Source organism: Balaenoptera musculus, chromosome 12 (genome assembly GCF_009873245.2).
Source record: "Balaenoptera musculus isolate JJ_BM4_2016_0621 chromosome 12, mBalMus1.pri.v3, whole genome shotgun sequence".
Classification (NCBI taxonomy): domain Eukaryota; kingdom Metazoa; phylum Chordata; class Mammalia; order Artiodactyla; family Balaenopteridae; genus Balaenoptera; species Balaenoptera musculus.
In genome coordinates this window covers 80,459,201-80,466,652 of record NC_045796.1, presented here as the reverse complement: position 1 = coordinate 80,466,652, position 7,452 = coordinate 80,459,201, and the positions used below count along the sequence as shown (strand labels likewise).

General features: G+C 38.0%; 1 long non-coding RNA gene across 1 annotated transcript; it reads right to left on the bottom strand.

The window, feature by feature from the left end:
* Positions 1 to 1,000: 1,000 nt before the first annotated feature.
* On the bottom strand, positions 1,001 to 6,244 carry LOC118904867. Its single transcript, XR_005022109.1, has 3 exons — positions 6,189 to 6,244; positions 5,732 to 5,887; positions 1,001 to 1,300 (listed from the first exon to the last, which is right to left on the bottom strand). It is a non-coding gene; the product is annotated as an uncharacterized LOC118904867 (long non-coding RNA).
* Positions 6,245 to 7,452: the final 1,208 nt, after the last annotated feature.

The window sequence follows — 7,452 nt, the reverse complement described above, 5'->3', positions numbered from 1 at the left end:
AATGTTGCTTCTAAGGGAAACTCAAGACCAGAAAATCAGAAAAATAGAGTTAGATAGTGATAAAAGCAAATATAAGGAAACAAGCAAGAGTCACACATGGGGAGGGGGAGGGGGTTGAGGGCGTGGTGGATGGAGGTGGTAAGATTCAGGATTAACACTGCATCCCGCCATGTTTGCCAGGATATTCTGCTTTGCCAACCCTGAAGTGTATGGCTATACGCAGTCTTGCTGGCTCTGCTCTGCCCAGTGCTAGGGGATGCCAGGCACACAGACTCTGATGGGTATGGTGCCCTGAGGTGTATAACACAGAGGTCCTGGACAATCCTACAGAATCCAAACCAGTCCAGACCAGCAAGCCCCATGTCTGCATTACCAGAATAAGGGAGCACATAAGATAGTTTATAACATACCAACATACTATTTATAATTTGTTTCCCATTCCAAACAAGCAGCAAAACCTTTAATACTTCCTTGGCCTTGGATAAAAAGACTCTTGTTAACTTTCTGGATTGAGGGAGATACGGCATCAGCTTACAGCCCCTGCAGGACACTTGACCAAACAAAATGGGTGTCCCGGCAGAAATATCATGGAGTGGTTTAGCCAAGCTCTGGACACCTGGACTCTCTTCTACTCTTTTAAGTGCCACCTGGAATTAAACTTCTTAATCTAGATATTCTCTGCAACCCAGTGTACAATGAGTTCCTTCCCATGATTATAATATTAGACCCATACTAATATATCCTGAGGTAACCTAAGGATTTTTTTGGAACCTCCTTTTTTCTTTGTTAACCTTATATTGACTTTATGATCAGAACTTGTCTTTAATTCCTAACAAATAACGTTTATTAGTTGGGAGAAGATTTCAATCTGTAAATCCATGTCTATCTCCAGCATTGCTCTATTTGTTGAGTAAACAATTTGCTGAGTGAATTGTTTATTGAATGAATAAATTAATTATGGATTAATACTGGAAAAATCTTGACCAAAGGGGTATTACAAAAAGATTTTTCAAAAGCTTTTCTAAAATCAATACAGATGATAGTAATCAAATTCCATTGATTTCAGCTGGGAACCACCTAGAAATCCAGATATTCTGTCCCCATGCCAGACCTACGGACACAGAAACTCCAAAGGTGAGGCCCAGAGAACTTGTTTTAACAAGCTTTCTAGTGATCCTGATACAAAAGTTTGAGAACAACCATCCTAGTTTATCAGACTGATCTTTCTGATGCTGTTCCTTTGATTTGCGGTCTTCACTGTGTTTGGCAGATCTTTCCAGGTGACCCACTCTGTCATCATCTGCAAAATAAACACAATAACATCAATCTTGCACCGTCACAGGAGGGACTAAGTGCAATATAGACATAAAACCACTAACTATACTTAAGGTACTTAACACATATCTGTTCTCACCCCCTTTCCTCCTCCTTTCATTATATTTTCATATTTGTTGAATCACCTATTTCTTGATACTCCATCTTAATGATCCAATTTGATTTTGAGAAGCATTTCCAAATATTTACTCTTTATAATTCTCATTTAGCTAAATTTCCATTTGGCCATGAAGCTTCTACTCTCTATATACAGTGATTTTAAATTTACGTCTAGGAAATAACTTTTAAAGTCATTAAATGTTATTAAAAGTTATTAAACATGGATGTGGAGTGGATATCAGGGTTACGCTTTCCACCTAAAGTGCACCTTCAAAGGTCTAAGTTTATTAACATCACCTTTCATGAGGTTTGCCCAACTAGAGTCAACAAGTCTTTACTGAGTCCACCCCTTGGGCAGGGCATTTAGCACTGGGTCCTGGGGAAAGGACAGTGAGTATCACACAACCCCTCCCCTCAAGGACCTTCCAGCTGAAAGGGTTTATCTTATTTATACAGTTGATGTCTCCCTCTATGCCAGAATTTATTTTTCTGAAAAGAAAAGCCACCATTCAGCGACTGAAGTAAGGAATCATGATGGAGATAGACGTGTAACTAAGTACAAGAAGGAAAAGACAGAGTGTCTCAGAAAAGGAAACACTGACTTGAAGCCTGCCCTTCACTAGCCTATACTCACTAGAAGGATTTCCAGTTGTACCAAATGCTAGCCCTGTCAGGACCTCCTGGGAATATAAACTTTCTTTTAATCCCTACTGAAAGAGGAAAAATTCTGTTTAGAAAAAGCTTGATTAATTTCAGTGTTCTAATCACGATTTTAGTCAAATGCATTGTTATTATTACCGGGTATTCAAAAGTTTTTGGTGAAAAAGCCAGTGGTGTCTCTGTGAGCTTGATTTCCTCAAAGTCTGCATATCATAAGCTTCTTGAGGAAAAGTAAAGAACAGAGTTTTGTCTTGCCCACAAATCTAGCACACTGTGCAGCCTGCAGCAATACCTCAATAGGGGATAATTTATAGAAGATGGTAGTGGTTTTTCAGCCAAAAAGTAATCTAAAGTGGACCTGCTGGTTCCAAGGATATGCTCATTGAAAATTTAATAACTATAGATACCCTAGCCCCAAGAAAGGTGGTACCAATTTACATTTTTCACTAACAGGGAAAAAGTGTACATTTCCTCAAATCCTCACCAGTGCTCAGTTTTGTTAGTCTTTCTACCCTTTGCCAATCTAATCAATAAAGCATTATAATTCGATGTCCTTATTTGCATGGCATAGATGTAAGGTTGATCATAATTTTGTGTCTCTATTGGTCTATTGTTCTTCCTTCTGTGAATTGTCTGTGTTTTTGTACATGTTATTAATGATATGTTTAACGTTTTGCCTATTGATTTTATTATAGTTTTTGCAGATATTTTTGTAAATTTAGTGTGCATGTCTTTATTTTGGCTTTGTGCCCCAGTGCTCACTAATAGAGAATTTGGCTGAGTAGAGGATAGTACTTGTATACCATGGAATATTACACAGCCATTAAAAATGATGATGTAGATCTCTATTCATGAATACAAGCACACGTTCATTACACATTGTTGAGTTTACATGAAAACACAGTAAAGATTGGTTTGAGTTTTGTTACCTCATTTGTATAAAGTGTATGAATGTATGAGTAAGTGCTCAAAGGTCAGCATTTTCCATATTTTTTGGTTTTGTTTTCCAAAAAGGAATTCCAGTGTCCGAAGTTTGGGAACTACTGTATGCTAAATTTTTCTTCGTGGTTCTCACAGCATAACCAGATATTAAAAGTTCTGAGGAAGTTACAATAAAGAAATATGCTTAACATTGTTCAAAGTAGTATTTCTCAGACTTAATTTATCACTAAACCGTTCTCATTAAAAAATAATATATTAACTGAACCAGGGTTCTGAGAGCACAATTTGAGAACTGTAGTATGGAAAACCATTTGGAAGGACAGTCGCTAAAATGGTAGGAGACGTTATTGCTGGATACTGGAATATAGGTAACTTTTACGTTGTTATAATATTTTTCTTTAACGTTGGGATTTTTTACATGTATTATTTTACACTTAAAATAAATAATAGAACCTTTTTCATTTTGAAAAATAAAAGGAAAATCTTAAAAGAAAACCAAATTTAGGGATCTTAAAAATTAATCACCATCAGTTTAACTGATTTGTCATAAGAAGTTTAATGACATTTGTTTTGTAAACAAAATGCTATCAATATCATCTGGAATTGTTTTTCCAGTCACATGGGTGGATTTGGACTGATTCTGTCCTACTCATTTCTCAGGTACTAGAGAGTATGCATCTGTGTACTGATACCCTCAAATAGAGGTTCCCCAGCAAAGAGCAGTTATTCTACTAGGCAAGGGGATAGGAGATACAGAGACGAAGAAGGCCTGGGTTGACAGACAACTGGCAGATTAGGGTTTTTATGGACCAGAGTCCCCACTCCCGTGTTGATGTTCAGCATCTGTCCACTTCCTTAAGGACTATGTTTGTATAACCTTATCATAGTGATCGTGTTGTTTTAAGACAGGAGGAAAGCAGGGATATTATTCAAGGAAAACATGTCTTTGACTTTCTTCTTAAAATTAAAATGTCTCACTATTTTTATTTACATAAACTTTTTTCCAGTATTTGCTGAAAGTGCCTTCAAAAAACTTTCTAAAACAAGCTTCAACTCAGATGAAAATGCAGTTGAGCTTGAATAACCTGAGTTCTCAGGGAGAACGTCTCTTCATCAGCTTCTATGAACAAAACCAAAGACACAATTTTGCAACAGATTTGGTCATATGGTGGCACTTATGGGCATTGCCTTCTTGGGCAAGCAGCAACTTGGAAGGAGTCATGCTGATTCCAGCAAAAAAGGTTTTATTAAAAGTGTAGGCAAACTACAAATGGTATTCATACAGAAAGGGTGATGCCTAAGGCCTTAGGCACAAGAAAAGCACCTCAGGGTGGCACCACAGTCTCATGACTCAAGCTTAGTCAAAGTCTTATGTCGGAGTCTTTCAAGGTTACTTCCAAAAAAATCTAAACATCTGGGGGGAACAATTGGTTCTGGACAAAGAAGATACTAGAGCTCAAATTTCAAACAAAACTAAGCTTCCACTTAAGGAAAGTCCAATAAATCAGGAGCCCATGACTCTGAGACAGAACTGTCAGCCGTAATCCCAGGAAATCACCCCACATCCCTGGCATAGAGGGGTTTTCAGTGGGAACCATAACTAATTTTCATCAAGATGGCAGAATGTGCCAGCTCAGCCAACAGAGACTAACTAGCACAGAGCTGAGAAAATCGTGGAATTTCACATTTACTGACTTCTAACCCAGATTAGGGAATTGATTTCAGGAAGAATTCATGTTCACATTTCACTATTTAAGACAATTTGTATATTCTTGAAGCCCAATGCTGCATCTGTCTGCTTTTTTCCATGGAAACGAAAGGTAATTTGTGACAATAAAGGCATCTCAAACCTTCCTTAAGAAGCCTTCTCAGATTCCCCTCAGGGTTATTTATCCCTCTCTTGACTCTTTAACACTTTCCTGATATTTCTGTTCGGATCTGAGAGCATGGATCTAATTTTTCATATCTCTGTCCCTCTATATACTTTTTTACAGTGAAAATAAAGGGAAACAACGGACATCGTAAATCAAAGGACAAGGTTACTGAAGTTATTCCTCCCATCTCTAAGCAGAAAGTCACCTAATCTATTCAGAACTATGTTAGCTACATAATGGACACTCAAGAAAGATGCCTTAAATACAACTAAAGTGACTCTCTTCCTTTGCAGGTGTATTTGTTCTGCTTTTTCTTAGATCGTAACCAATATTTATAATACATTTGTATAGAACTGAATTATAGACAGAGTACACATTTTTTTAGCTTGAAGAGACTTCAGCAGATATCAGGTAATAATAAGTCAACACTTACACTGTACTAACAGCTTAGTAGTTATTATTCATGCAGTCCTCACAAAAATCAGACAAGCCTATTGTCATTTTACAGCAAAGAAACCAAAGCACAATGAGTTAAGATATATGCTCACAGTCATGCAATTAGTAAGCGACAAAATCAGGATTGGAATGTAAGGCGGTCTGGCCACACAGGCGGTACCCCCCAGACCGTCCTCCTGTATTTCGGCTCAATTGCTCCTTTTACAAATAGACTCAGTGTGATTCACGGACTTCCTAAAATCAGAGAACAGGGTCTACATTCCTGAGCCCAAGATCAATACTCTCGTTTTCTAAATTTGAGTACAAGCCACCCAGCTACCTGCAAATAGATTCCCAGAGATGGACCATGATATTTATTTACAAACCTTTCAAAGAAGAGATCTAATAATTGACAGGAATGTATGACAGCCCGCACTGGCAAATCCTTCTTTTCATCCCATCTGGTCTCTGCTTCTCCACTGCCTTCACCCTCCAAGGACTGAGGACAGTCACGCTCTACAGAGCAGCCCTTCATGGGGAGCCTAATGGGGACAGAAGAAGCAGCCCTGAGTCAGGCGACAGTGTATGTGAGTTTCAGTCCTGGATCTTCACTAACCAGCTTTGTAAACTTATGGAAAAGATTTGATCTCTTGTGGTATAATTCCTCACGTGAAAAATAATTGAGTCAGATAGATTGCTTTAAAAAATGAAAAACCCTTTCGTTTTCAATAATTTGTATGACAGAGTGCCTAGCACAGAGTATAAGTGCTGGATAAATGTTTGTTGCACTAAATAAACTTTGGCCAGACATTCAGTGTTCTAATATTCTGTTTTTACACATACTTGTCCTCTTTCAGTCGTTACTTATGTTGGCTCAGTTTTCCGGCTGGGACATCCTTCTGCAGACAAAAGAGAAGGCTGTAAATGCTAGTGGGAACCACTCAACGTTCCCAATTGCTTCAGTGACACCAGTAAAGTAACCACCCCTTATCTCGGAAAAATAACTGTGAATAATACTACTAATAATGCTCTGATCCAAATTTCCACCATGGTGATAATCAACTAATTTTCTAGACGCTTCAGAGAGTAAATGGTATCCTTGAGATGATCCGAACTCTAGCTGTCCCCTACCTCTTATAACATGCTTAGCTAAGTCCTAGGAATAAGTGTCCGGTTGGCACAGTGTGTGTGGATCACATGCCCACACACTGAATGTCCCCAGGGCGAGAAGAAGAATCTGGCCCCTTTGACAGTTGCACTAAGAGGGAAAACTGGGAACCCCTTCATATCAAGGCCACTTGTGATGGTAATTCCCCACCAGGAATTCAAGGCTCTTCTGCAAACAGAAAGGAATATTGGGAAACCAAAGAACAAACAAATGTGTACTCACAAGATTAATGCATATATCCCTTCATATTTTCTGTAACAAAGTCAAAGTGACTAATCATTTGCTATTTCTGATGTAATATGACCTGACATATTGTAACCAGATTTAATAGATTACAATTTTCATGCTGAACCTGAGGATAAAAAGTTTGGACAGCACTGAAATATTCTTGCTAAAGAATCTGGCATGGCCCTTTTGTTCATTGTTTGCAGACTTTGCTTACAAAATAGTCCCGTTTGGAATTTCACAATCACATTAATATATTAAAATGTGTGTATAATTCTGCACAAAAGAAACTTGCTTCACCTGGTATAATCCACATTTATTTAACCACAGAACAATTATTTTAGTTTTATTTGACCATACTTTTTCACAAAATAAATATCATTTCAAAGAAGTGTTTAACACGGAATGCATATCAAAATCATCTGTGGAATTTTTTTAAAAAATACTTATGTAGCTCTCCCAACTCCAGTTGGTGGGGGGATAGAAGAAGGAATAGAAGATATTTGTATTTTTTAAATCTCTTGAAGTGACACTCATTCCCAGCTGGAAATCAACATCCTAGAGGAGGACAAGGGTCCTGTAGAACCCAGCGTGAGCCAGGCTCCCTGAGCTGATGTGTGGGAGATATTAGCCATTTTGCTCTTTATCATTCGAAACACAGATTCCAGCCCTTTTAGATCAAAAGTCTACTTAATAATCTGTATATTCTAGGGC